Source organism: Crocodylus siamensis, chromosome 15, assembly GCF_052110815.1.
Source record: "Crocodylus siamensis isolate JL-2025a chromosome 15, ASM5211081v1, whole genome shotgun sequence".
NCBI classification, from domain to species: Eukaryota; Metazoa; Chordata; order Crocodylia; family Crocodylidae; genus Crocodylus; species Crocodylus siamensis.
Window position 1 is genome coordinate 8,761,676 of NC_143409.1, and position 13,243 is coordinate 8,774,918.

At 48.5% G+C, this 13,243-nt stretch overlaps 1 non-coding gene across 1 annotated transcript; it reads left to right on the forward strand.

Moving 5' to 3' along the window:
- The first annotated feature begins 2,361 nt into the window (after positions 1–2,361).
- Positions 2,362–2,558, forward strand: LOC149852091 (U2 spliceosomal RNA). Its single transcript, XR_016439475.1, has one exon. It is a non-coding gene; the product is annotated as a U2 spliceosomal RNA (small nuclear RNA).
- The last annotated feature ends 10,685 nt before the right edge of the window (positions 2,559–13,243 follow it).

The window sequence follows — 13,243 nt, forward strand, 5'->3', positions numbered from 1 at the left end:
GTGAGCCAGCAGTGCAATGCTGTAGCCAGTAGGGCAAATAATACTCTGGCATGCACCAATTGATGCATCTCCAGCAAAGCCGAGGAAGTGATTCTTTCGCTCTACTCAGCACCAGTGAGACCGCAGCTGGAGTACTGCATCCAGTTCTGGGCACCACACTTTAACAAGGACGTAGACAAGCTTGAGAGAGTCCAAAGAAAAAGCCACCTGTATGATCACAGTCCTAAAAGGCAAGCCATATGAGGAAAGGCTGAGGGAGCAGGGGGTCTTCAGCCTGAGGAAAAGAAGGCTGAGAGGGGACCTGGTAGCAGCTTCCTGCTACACTGGGGGAGTACATCAAGGGAGCAACTGTTCACCAGGGCACTCGTGGGGAAAACCAGGAGTAATGGCTACAAACTCCTGGAAGATCGATTCAGGCTCAACATTAGGAAAAACTTTTTCACAGTCAGGTGTCTAGACTGTGGAATAAGCTCCCTCCAGAGGTGGTGCAATCACCGACCCTGGAAATCTTCAAGAGGAGACTAGACAGTCACCTTGCTGGGGTCACCTGACCCTCAGCTATCTTTCTTGCTTAGGGCATCTGCTTTCAGAGTCCATCCCCACACCTCCCTATTGGTCATAATAAAGATCTTGATGCCCCTGGCAGGCAATAAAGTGAAAAATATGCTTTCTAGGGTGGGCCTGCCTCCCACTGGGCACATCTACATGAGACATGAAAGGTGCAGCAGACTAATTCTACTGCGCATTAGCGTGGCAGGCAAAACCCGTGCTAATGCACAGTAAAATTAGTCTTCTGTGCATTAGTCACAAAAAAGTGTGTCAGCACTAATGTGGAGTAGGGCTGATTACAGCACATTAAGTTAGTATCTGTAATTACAGGTACTAAACATAATGCGCTGTAATTATGGCTCATTAATGAACTTGTAGACACGCCCACTATGTACATATAGGGATCCTTGCTTCTTCACATGGCTGCAGCACTAATAACAGCAGTAATTTGTAATGGCATAATAGTGGTTGTACACATAATGATGACTTTCTAGTAATGTGGAAGGTCTCAGTGTTACATTAACAGCATGACACATAAATATGGATAGATTGCTCTAGATCGGGTGGGCAATTATTTTGCCTGGTAGGCCGTTTACCGAGTTTCAGTGAGCTGTTGAGGGCCACACGCACAAAATATTTCAGAAGGTATCATTTTAACAAAGTATAGATAAAAAAACAAATCATCTACTAAAAATCAAGCATCTGCTGTAACATATTTTAATATTATTTAAAAAAATATTTTTGTCTTGATTTATGTGGTTTTCAGTAGTGTATATAGATGCTATTGCAGGTAGATTAAAATAAAGTCTTACTCTTGTATATTGTGTGGGATGTGTGTGTGTGTGTGTGTGTGTGTGTGTGTGTGGGAAGGTGGGTGGGGGCTGCCCATGTGCTAGCTCCTGGGAGCTGGTTGGAGGATGCGGGGCAGGGGGCACATGCAGCAGGGCTCAACAAGTCAGTGTAGTGCAGCTGCAGTTCCCCTGCCCCCCATCTAGCCCACAGCTGTCCCCGAAGCACCTTGCATGAGGCTGAGCCCCGCACATTCCCACTCGGGGCAGCCCATGTGCTGGCCCCGGCCCTGGCCCCAGCCAGCATGCACAGCTTCCTGGCGGCAGATGAGGCTGCAGCTGCCTGAGTACTGCTCAGCTCCCTCCACCTCCAGCAGTTCCTCCTCCTCCTGCCCCTGCTGCATTGCTTTTGGCAGCAGGTAGCACAGGGAAGCCATGGGGATACATAGTGGGTGCCATATGCCCAGATAGGCTGGAGGGTTGAGGGGGAAGAAGCTTCAGCCAGGCAGCTCCAGCTCCTGCTCCTGGCCACTTGCCACCCACTTGGCCACCCGCGGGTGCCTGCTCTTTGTGCCCTGCAGGTGGAGTGGGTGGAAGGCGGCTGGGAGCGCCGCACACTGGCTTGTCGTGTGGTGCCCAGGACATATCCGCACAGCCGCTGTCACTTCCCTGCACTATCTATTGCCTGGAGTGGGGCAGCAGGGGCAGGAGGAGGAGGAGGAGCTGCTGGAAGCAGGGGGAGATGGAGTAGTACCTGGGTGGTTGCAGTTGCGCTAGGATCAGCCCTGCCGGGAAGCTATGCACGCTGGCCAGGATCAGTGCCATGGGCAGATGGGAGCATGGAGAGAGCGGCCCTGGGTGGGAGCACCGCCACATGGAGTGCTGTGGGGGCAGCCGCAGGCTGGATCCAATCAGTTGGCAGGCCCAATCTGACCTGCAGGCCATATTTTGCCCACCCCTGCTCTAGTTCCTAACTTAGCACGAGCATTAATAAAGAATATGTATCACCCATCTGTGGCGTACCATTTCTTCCTGGCAGGGGAAGCACCGTGACCGCGTAGGCGGGCTCCCCAGGGCAGGTGATTGTCTCTGATATGTCCTCCATCGGAGGTCTATATTGAGCAGATTCTTTTTGGTGTTGGGTGGTGGAACCGGAGCTTGCTCCATCCACTCCATGCATTGACCTGGTATTGCAGTGCTTCCAGGACTGGTGCAAAAAAAACAGGGGGAAAAAAAAAATTCTTCCAATAAAGTGTAGGGAAAAATACATATATGGGAAAAGCAGTGGCTGAAGTGACTCTTTCTGTGTTTATTTTGTTACATCTTTCCCTCCTTTTTCCCTCTTCCCTATTCTGCTTTCCTGGTGCCTGCTGCAGGCTGTTTTGCTGTCAGCGTGGTCTGACACTGTTGCTGCTCTGTGCGGGAGCCATAGAGCAGCTAGTGGGGGGAGGCAAGGGAAGGTTTTTAGCCAGCAGCATCTTCAAGTGCTGGAGAGTTCGGTGATTCACTTAGCATTTGCTAGCCTACGGTGCAAGCCCTGCTGCCCCACTGGGCAGTGCAGAGCCTCTGTGCTGCAGGCCTGCCTGCATCTCAATTGTCAGTACACAATGTATCACTCAGTAAAGGGCACAGGAAAGTTTGCAGCAGAATGAACTTAGCACTTTAGGCTGCACATGACAAAGTGCATTAAAGTGCCGATGTATCTGAAGCATGTGGAAGGGGAGGATGCGGCAGTGTGTATAGTACCAGAGTGAACACAAGTTGTTGGCTGGTGCACACAGTGTTTTATGGGGGCACCTTCTAAACATGTCTGTAGCTAACAGAGTAACTGCAACACACACAGAAACTACGTTGCAGGCTGGGCAGCCGTTAAGACAGTTATTTAGACTTTCTCATTATATCCCCGGATGTGGTGTGGTAAAGCACACAGCTTGATGGTGGTTTGTTGCCATGTATCAGCACATGCCAGGTAGTCATAATCTGAATCCTTTCCTTGCTGAATTGTCCATCCTATCTTTGTTTCATACCCTGTTAACCAAGCTATCCTGGCTGAATAAAGGTATCAGCCACTGAATGACAGTCAGTGGATCAGGTTGGGTTGTTCTTCCTTGGTGTTAAGTACTTTGTGCTACTATGTGTTACAACAGCAGAGGGTCTAACTCATTCACGGCCAAGATGGCACCATGACGAATATCTATGAACACTTGGAGAGGTAGGGTTGTCTGGGTGAGGAAGCTTCCTAGATGAGTACGTATAAACCCTTGGCAGGGACAAGGACATGAGCTCTTAGTAAATGTAGGAAGTTCAATTAAGGTGAAACCAATGATGGAGGGGGTGCCACACACGCACACCCACACCTACACCCACACCCACACCCACACCCACACCCACACAGACCCTTGCCCTGAAAATGATACTGTGACAATTTGGAGAAGCTGTCTATGTATGGTTTTAAGGCAGAGGTTTACATCAAATACCCCATTCAGCCATATATTATCAATGTCACCCCAGAGCAGAGGTAATTGAGGGTCACTAAATCTCGATGGCTTCCATTCCAAGCAGAGCACCTTAGGATAATGGGTTGGCTGAATACTAGGGAAAGTAGCCCAGGGAATTTTGCCTGAAGGGAGCAAATTTGGATAAATGGCATTTTTCCAGAAACTGAACAAAGTGCTCTGAGTCTTGTAACTCTGAGTCCTGAGTAGGGACAGAAGTTACCCATAACAGGGGTCACTGGACCCCCCAGTTATCTTTCCGGCTTGGTGGAGGGGGCTGGACCTGATGATCTTCCAGGATCCCTTCCGGCCTTACAATCTATGAATCTATAAACTGGTTTAAGTGATCAGAAACTGGTTTAAACCCGTAACAGAACAGAAGCTCAGTGCACATAAACCAGTTTCAAAATGGCTGAAACTGGTTTAAGATAAACCTGGCTGAATGTAGTATCAGACTTAACTGATTTGGGTCAAACTGGTTTATGAAACTTCTGTCTCAGACCCCTTCCTGATTCAAGTAAAATCATAGTTCCCCAGCATCCCAGCATGTTTTGCAGCCCTGGGCTGGGTGGTGCTGTCTGCTCCAGAGAACAGGTCTGGCCCCGCCCCTCTGCTTCCTAGCTGGAGCAGTGAGGGCTGGCTGGCAAGGGGGTGCAGGGACCAAGCCTGGTTGGGGATGCAGCCCAGTCTGCGGGGTTGGGGGACTGCCCCTTCAGACAAACCCCAGCTGGAGTCTGGTGCAGGGAAGGGGGTTAAATATCGCTTCCCCCACTCAAACTTACTGCTGGCTATGACTGTAGACAACAAATCCTAGAGCACCGGGAAGCAGGAAGAGGAAGTAATCAGTAGCCTTGTAGAGTCCTACTGCTGTGATTCTGGACTGTAAATCCCAGAGACCTCAGGGGCAGCAGGAAGAGGAAGCGATCACACAGCCCCTGCTGGCTACGTGTCAGAGAGCCGTGCTGTAGCGCCCCCTCCACCCACCTTCTGGCTTGAGCCACTCCAGGCTTGTGCCTGCATTTCCTGAATCAAAGGTAAATGCCTGTTCACTTCTATTTCAATTTAATCTCTGAATCTTAGATTAACCTGAAAAAACTGAATCAATTCAGCCTCAGGCTTTTTGACTGTCTGTACTTAGCCAAAATGAAGAGCTTAAGAGATACACGTAAGATTCTTCTGCTCAGGAGAACAGGCCATGCCTTCATAGGGTCAGGCTTGACTGCGGACCCGCTGAGGAAGAAGAAAACTGGCTGCAGAGGAGAGGAAAGAAGGAGAGAGAAAAAGAGACTCCACATGACTCAAAGGAGAAGCCATATGCCATAGCCAGGGAGAATGGGAGAAAAGAGGAGGGGAGAATCCTGAGGACTGATAATTTGCTTCTGGTGTCCTGTGAATAGGGGAATCGTGGACCCAGAATGAGCGCAAGGTTTAAGCTGTGGGAAAGGCTGTGCTTAAACAACCCAGAAGTCTTGTGGGGGGGGGGAGAGGAGGGGGTCTTCCTGGTCACAGAGGCCTTGCACAGCTGGGTTGTGAAGTCCCATTTCTGTGATGTAGCAATGGATGGAGCCTGTGCTCAGGAAGTGGGCAAAAGAGGCCAAGGAAGGAGCCAGGGCTGCAGCCTATGTAGGCCACTGACTCAAGAGCACACAGGCCTGGTGTGATGAGACCCAAACACAATAGCCTGATTAGCCAATCAAGAAGGCTTACCAGGGCTGTGTGACCATGTCACTTTTAACTTGCACAGCTGAACACAACAGTGGAACTTTTCCCTCTCTTAATCTAACAGAATGGAGGCAAATCTTTTTTTCCTACTGTTTCATTTGCAACTAAGCCTATTGCAAATGAACTGAATTTATTGGCCCTTGCAATAATCTGCTGATCATTACAGGAATACCCAGTAAACAAAGATTGCCCTGCCACATTGAAAGCAAATGCAATAGCTCAATGTAGAGCTTGACATTCATTTGTACAAAGTTTAAACAAGACCGTGCACAATGCGAGTTCAAGGGAAAATTCCTGCCAAACAGGTGCCGAAAGACTCACACATTTCAATTTAATTCTAGCAGATACAGTATGTGCATATGCATGTAAATGTGTGGGTGCATAAAGAGAAAATGGCTGGGGAAAAAAAGCCAAACCTACTAGAGGGTGCTTTGCTCTCTCAAATGCTTGTGGGAAACTGTAACAACCCCCAATGAGAACAGCCTTGTGTAGAAGCCTTCTAATTCGTGTTTTCCTAGGCTGTTGCCCTGAAGTTGCTGTTCCCAAGTTAAGCAATCATGGTCCATTTTCTCTGCCTACGTGAATAAAGTTTGAACCTTGTACTGTAGCAGAAGCTATATGAAGTGAAGTATTGACTGTACTAGCATAGCCCGCTATGCTCTTTCTGGAGATCTCTACAGCACCAAAGTGCATTATATTTATTGTAAACCCCAAACTTGGGGTAGATTCCCTAGAAATATGTAAATCTTTTAGATATTATGGCTAGGCAGAAAGGTTTAAAATCCCGAGGTGGATCCACACTACCTTTTGACGATTTTTCTAAGTGCCCTAGATTAGTTTGTAGGCAAAGAGAAGTCACTTTCACTGTTGGGGGCGGGGGCAGGGGCATGGACGCTGTCGGCACTGGTTGAGGCCAGCAGGTCGGGGGTGCCTGCAGCAGGCTGCCAGACAAGTCTGAGCTGCTGAGCAGCTGGCCAACCCGACTGGCTAGCACAGCCCCAGTCCCACCCCCAGCTTGCTGTCAGCAGGGGCTGGGATGGAGTGGGGGGGCAAAGGAACAGAGCTCCCCGCTGGCTGTGGCTGTCCACTGGACTGGGAACAGGGGGCAGGAAGGGGAACAGAGGCCCTCCCTGTGCAGGTCCTCCCCAGATTGCTAGCTCAGGGCTGGGGATGTCAGGCTGGGTCCGTGTGACGGGAGGCTCCATTCTGCCCCCTCTGTCCCATCCCTGGCTCCTGGCCCAGTGGACAGCTATGGCTCAGAACTGGGCTGTTCGCTGTGCTGGAAACTGGGGGGGGGATAGGGGAGTGGAGGCCCTGCCACATGGACCCAGCCTGCTACACCTGACCATGAGCCAGCAAATTTGGGGGCACCTGCAAGGTGATGGGGCTCCTTTCTCCACCCTGACCCCTTCTTGCGCCCTCCCCGCCACCAGCTGCGCAGGCAGGAGACCGAGGCTTTTCTGGCTCCTGTCTGTGACAACTTGGGGGTGGAGCTGCAGGTGAGCACCAGCCAAAACTAGCAAGGGACGTCTGGGATGCTGAGGACAGTGAACGAAGGTGATTCGCTACAGGTTCTGGGACAGAAATTCAATAAATTGCTCTAACTTAAACTGATTAAGTCTAATACTACATCCGTCTAGGTCTATCTTAGACTGGGTTCTCCCATTCTGAAACCAGTTTATGCGTGCTGAACTGCTGTTCTGTTACAGGTTTAGAGCAGTTTCCGATCACTTGAACCGGTTTATGTGCAATGTCTGTACCTAGCCTGTGAGTGGAATTGTTGGGAAAAGTGCTCAATTCAGAATGCCATATAAGTAGGGGTCAAGTTGTAACACAGTTTAGACCCATGTAGAGGGTGACCCATGTAGACACCCAAGTAAAGACCCATCCTAACACTATGGAAGACAATGGTAAAGCGCTCACTGATTTCAGTAAGCTAGGATTTCCATTTAAATCAGGAAACCTGGGAACCTTTGAACTGAATTTTAGCTTGAGGTTTTGGGCCCATTAATGCTTGACAACTTAAATCCCAGTTGTGGAACCTGGAACAATTACATTTGGACAAAAATGGTTTCTACAGTGTCTGTGACCCAAAGCCCCTGTGTTTTCCTCAGGAAGGAGGTTTAAGCCAGTACAATTTTTCAACTATGAGCTGGAATTTTCTCTGTTCTTGCTGTATAGGCAAAGGAACTTGCACATTGGTATTTATTTGTCTCTCTACCCTCCAGTTGTCATACCTGAGGTCCATTGTTAGGCACCTGTCTTTTTATTAACAATGGGCACATCTACACGAGACGCTAACTGCACAGGAGCCTGAATAATACTGTGCAATAGCGTGGTACAACACCAACAGTACTAATACATTACTGCACAGTATTATTAGGTCACTGCACAGTAGCATTACTTAAAAGGCATTCACTGGCACTACTGTACAGTAACTCCAGTTACTATGCATTTATTTAGTAATTTCTTATATTCGTAGTAAATAAATGCGGCCATGTCTTGTGTTGACACGCCCAATGTGCAATTAATTTCTATTATGATAGAAATAAAAGACAAGCTGATCTCATTGTCTTTCTACCATTAGCTGCCCATCCACCCTAAATGGCAATATTTTAACACAGATTTGGAACCCCTTGGAGGACAGGTATCTGTTTCTATGGCAGACATGAGTGGTAATATCCTGTTAGGGCCTGATCCAAATCTGATTAGAGCCATTGGAAGCACTCCAATACAGATGTGGTGGGATTGGCATTTTCCTACCCATTTCCAGTGTGTTTTCATTAGGGCCAACAGTTTCTACTCTTTTATGATGCACAGAGAAAACAGTCAATTACACCATGAAAGCGAAGAGGCTTTTTTTCAATGATCCAAACTGACTGGGAAGTTACATTTGGAACCATTCACCCATTCTATTAAAAAAAAATACCATGGAGCAGGCATCCCTATAAAATAATGATAGGCAGAATAAACTGTCTGAAAGTCCCTCGCCAACTCCATACCATTTAATCAAGGAGCAGTGAGTGGAACTGGCCTAACATTTACAAAGGGAGAACTGACACAATGCATATTTGAACACCATGAGAAATAGCATCACTGGGGACAGAGAGTGAGTTTAGTTAATAATGAATGGCACATCCTATAAAATACCATTACACAGTGTTCAAGGCCCAAGAATGATGACATAATTATTAGGAGACTGGGAGATTAAGATATAATTTAAAAAAACATGACAGGGGAGGGTGTAATTGGGGAGACAAAATACACAGGAAGTTTGTAATTTACATGTCAAAATACCTTTTTCATGTTTTGATTGGATTGGACGCCGCCTTTCCACTTCATTTATCTTGGCTTCAATTAGAGGCAGGAGAAATGACATCTCACGTTCATATTCTTGACACACGCTGCTCATAGACACTTTCTAATTCTAACAGACAGTGAGGGGAAAAGGGAAACTCAATTCTGCCTCCGTCATGGACTTCTTAGTTAACCCCTAATTTGTTTCTAAATGAGGCTGTCACTGTGGTTCAAATGAATATGCGCTTCGGAATCAGGGTGTGTAGCCTGGTGTTCGCTTGTAGACAAGGTTTTTGCACATGGTGTTTGGCAGAACCTGAGTGCTACGAAAGGAAAGCTGAGCACATTTGGGCCTGACAGAACAACTTTGTGGTAGGAATGATGCAGTCGTTCTGTTAATAATAGTACTAATAATATTAATAATAACAGTAATTAATAGTAATACAAAATCCTCTTGGCAATGCAGCTTGTAATCAAACTGAACCATCTCCGCAGCCGAGGATGTAAATTGTGCTTTCCCCTTGGGCAGACATTTTGCCCTTTTTATTTTCTGCCTCTGTCTTTCATCGGGTATTGCCACATGGTTTGCATTTAGCTGTGTAATCTGCTCCCTTTGCAGCTGGGGGGAAACAGATGTTGGGTTTCGCACTCTTCCCCATCCAAATAGATACATGAGACATTGTGGGGTGGGGTGCTGGAGATACGGTCAAATAGTTTGTAGGAACGGAGATGGCTCCCTTTCTAGTCTTCCCAGGCCTCTTGCAAAGTCCAAGAGCTGAATTTTTCAAAGCACTCATTGTCCAAAAACCAGGCTGCTTTCCGCTTGAGGACTCAAAACCAGAGATGCTCAAAAATCACTGTTCACTTTCAGCAATTTAGTTGCCAGATTTTTATCCCCTCAATAAACCTGCTTGTTGAATTTCCTTATAAAACAAAACGGTCCCAAATGATGCTAACTAGGGAGGATCTAGGGAGAGGGAAGGTCTTGACCCACATTGTTTGAGAGGCTTTCAGTTACCAAACTGAAGGAGAATCCAGTGTTGTTATGTGAGTTTTCTATATATCTTTTGAATGTCTTGAACTCCATCAGAAGTACCAGTTGGAAGTGTTGCTGCTGCTCGTCCAGCCACCTGCAGACATACTGGGACCGCTCGCCATAAGGCAGCACAGACGTACCTGATAGGGTGTGCACAAGGCCTGTGCAAAGCAGCAAGTGTTTGTTTCGGATTCGGATTCGGCCCATTCAGAGGGACAGTGATTCGATGCAGTGATTTGAATCACTGTCCCGATTTGATTCGGATCCGGAGATTTGGTGCCAGTTTGGAGATTTGGCCATGGACTATACAGGCGGCAGCCCCCATGATGCTGGACACAGCTGCCTCCAGCTGGTAAGTCTGTTGTGGAGGGGGGAGGAAAGGGGTGAGGGGGGCAGATCTATACTCTCAAAGTGAGGGAGGGATTGGGGCTGGGGTAAGTTGCCCAGCCGGGGCGCGGGGGCTGGGACTCAAGGAGGGGGGCTCCCACTACTGTGTGTCGCCAGTCCGGGAGCTGTTTTTCTGGTGGCTCCTCTGGTGGCTCTTGCCGCTGGTCTGGGAGGGCATGGGAGCGCGTGCGTTCCCCCTGAGCTGTGTGGGGTGGGCTGGGCTGGGCCAGGCTGTGCTCTGGATGGGCGGTGGAAGGCGCTGGGAGTGGGGGCTATGCCCTCCCACTGCTCACCCAGCCAGGATAGGGAGGCATGGGGTGGTGCCACTGTGCTGCCTCAGACAAGCGGCGCCACTCCAGCCTGCCTGCGCCTCCCGGACAAGCCCCAGCTTCACCCCACTCTGCGAGCAGCGGCAGGGCATGGGGGCAAGTGTGTACACCTGGATCGGGGCATGGCCAGTGGCAGGGGCTATGGGGGATTTTAGGGTGGCTGCAGCCCCCCCATATTCCCTGCTCCACTCTCTGGAGCCCTGGAGGGCTCTGCGGGGTGGGCAGGGCCAGGGCTGTGCAGCCCAGTGGTGGGGAGTTGGGGCTAGCCTCCGGGAGCACAACCTGGCCCAGCTCGCCCCACGCAGATCCAGGGTCACATGCCCACTCCCATGCCCTCCCAGACTGGTGGCAAGAGTCACCAGAGCAGCTCCCAGACTGGCAGTGCAAAGTGGTGGGAGAGCCCTTCCTGAGTCCTGTGCCCCCCTGCCCTGGCTGGGCAGCTTGTCCCAGCCCCAGCCCCAGCCCCGGCCCCAATCCCTCCCTTGCTGTGGGGGCGTTGATCTTCCCTCTCCAATGCACCTTCCCTCCCCCCTCCCCCCACCACAACAGACTTACCAGCTGGAGGCAGCTGTGTCCAGCATCGTGGAGGACTGCTGCCTGTATAGGCTATGGCCGAATCTCCAAATCTCTCTGAATCTTTCCAAATCGATTAGGAGGCTTTCAAACCTATTCAGACCTTTTAGTGGATCTCTTGATTCGATTTGGATTTGGAGATTCGGCCACCGAATTGGGCCAAATCACCACTGAATCGGCTACCGAAGCTCCGCACAGCCCTAGTTTGTAGCCTGGCCAATAGGAAATAGCTGCTGCCACGGGGGGGAGGTGTCTGTCATCATGATCAGAAGATACAGCATCAATGTGGTAGCTGGTCCTAACTCACAGGCCTAGTGATGATGTGAAACCCTTAATTAAGTGGCAAAAAAGCCTCGGTGGGGGCAAGTGAGAGGGTTAACCCCCTGACTGCTGGCGGTGCCTCCTCTCCTCATAGCAGTGGTATCTCTCGGCAGGTGGGCGTGATGATATCTTTTATTAGACCAACTAAATAGTTGGGAAAAAGTTCTTTGCAAGCTTTCAGCACCGAGCTTTGCAAGCAACCACCTTAGAGTGGTGCTGAGCACCTGCCCTTGGGTCCCCTGGCTTAGGCATGTTTAGCGGCAGTGCTCAGAATTGCTCTACACAAGCTGCATTGCTTTCCTTCTGCGGAGAAGGGTGGGCAGGGGTATGCCTTGTCTCCAGGCTTGTCATGGAGGTAGGGAAGACCTGCCTTAAAATTATTATAATTAATAAGTGGCGGCAAGAGGAATACATGTAGTACCATCAGCAAAGCACCCTAAGATGCCCAACAAAGGTTTCAGCAGCCATGCATAGAGGGGTTTCTTCAATTACAGAAATGTGGCTGCCCCAGGATGGAATAATGTAGTGGTTAAGTAGTGAGTAGTAACACCACACAGAAGCACGGGGTGGAGAGCATATTACACTCTTTTGAAGCTACAAAGAAATTAGGGCTTCAGTGCTGCAGATGGTACTGCAAATACTTAACTTGAAGGCTCACTGACGTTAATGAGACTGTTCACGTGTGTTGACTTATTCATGCATTGGCCAAGAGTGAGGGCCTAGGCAATGAGATCTGGAAAGTTACACTAGGTGCCATCTTTTCTCTCACCTGTTATGTTTTGGTATATTCTTGCTGACATATTGAGTTTCTTGGAAATGCACTGAGTCTGATTGTTACCCTACTCTACATTCACTCCTCATTGGACACAAAAATCCCTTTTCCACGATAAGAAATTATTCACAATGCTGGCAGCACCTTCTGTACCATCTGACACAGAGGAGGGCATTTTAACCATCTACAACAGTGGTTTTAAAGCTTTTTTTTATTTGCCGACCCATTACAATTTTTGAATGGAGGTGTGAACCCCTTTGAATGGTAAGTGTGGGTATTCACATACTTTTGATTGATCATGGTCATCTTTCACAGACCCCCATGAGGGTTGTAAACCACTGATCTAAAATAAAAACAAAGCAAAGTAAAACTGGGGGAAAAACACCCACAACAATGGGGATGAAGCCTACCTAAGGTAAAGCTTTAAAGGAAAAAGTTCCCAAGTCTTTATGAAGCCAATATAGTACTGTATTGGAGCGACTGATGGAAAGCACTCAGTTGTTACAATGATGGGTGGCTATATGATGCCCTGTGATTGAGTGATTGATAGACTGAAGAACTGCCAAGGGTTAAAAAGTAAGAAAAAAAATAGCCGTTCAATAGCAAAACTAAATTAGATTATTTCTACTTCTGGGTTGGGGCAAGGGATCAGATCCATTCTTTTATCTGAGCAGTTTCATTCAGCCTTAATGTTGTACTGAGTCAATTGGGAAAAGGTTCTAGACTCGAAACTGGAAATTCTGCTGAATCAAACACATCAGTTGTTACGTGGCACAAAAATATTTCGCATTACTTACCTAATCTATAATGTGCTCATCTCTGAGGTGTTTTGGCAGCAAAGAGAACCATGTGCATGTGCATGTGTGTTTGTGCGCACACTTGCACACTCACACATGTGCACATATGGCTTATATATGCAATCTATAACTGTTGCATAAAAGCCATCAAGTTCGACTGTAATTCACAGCATCTGG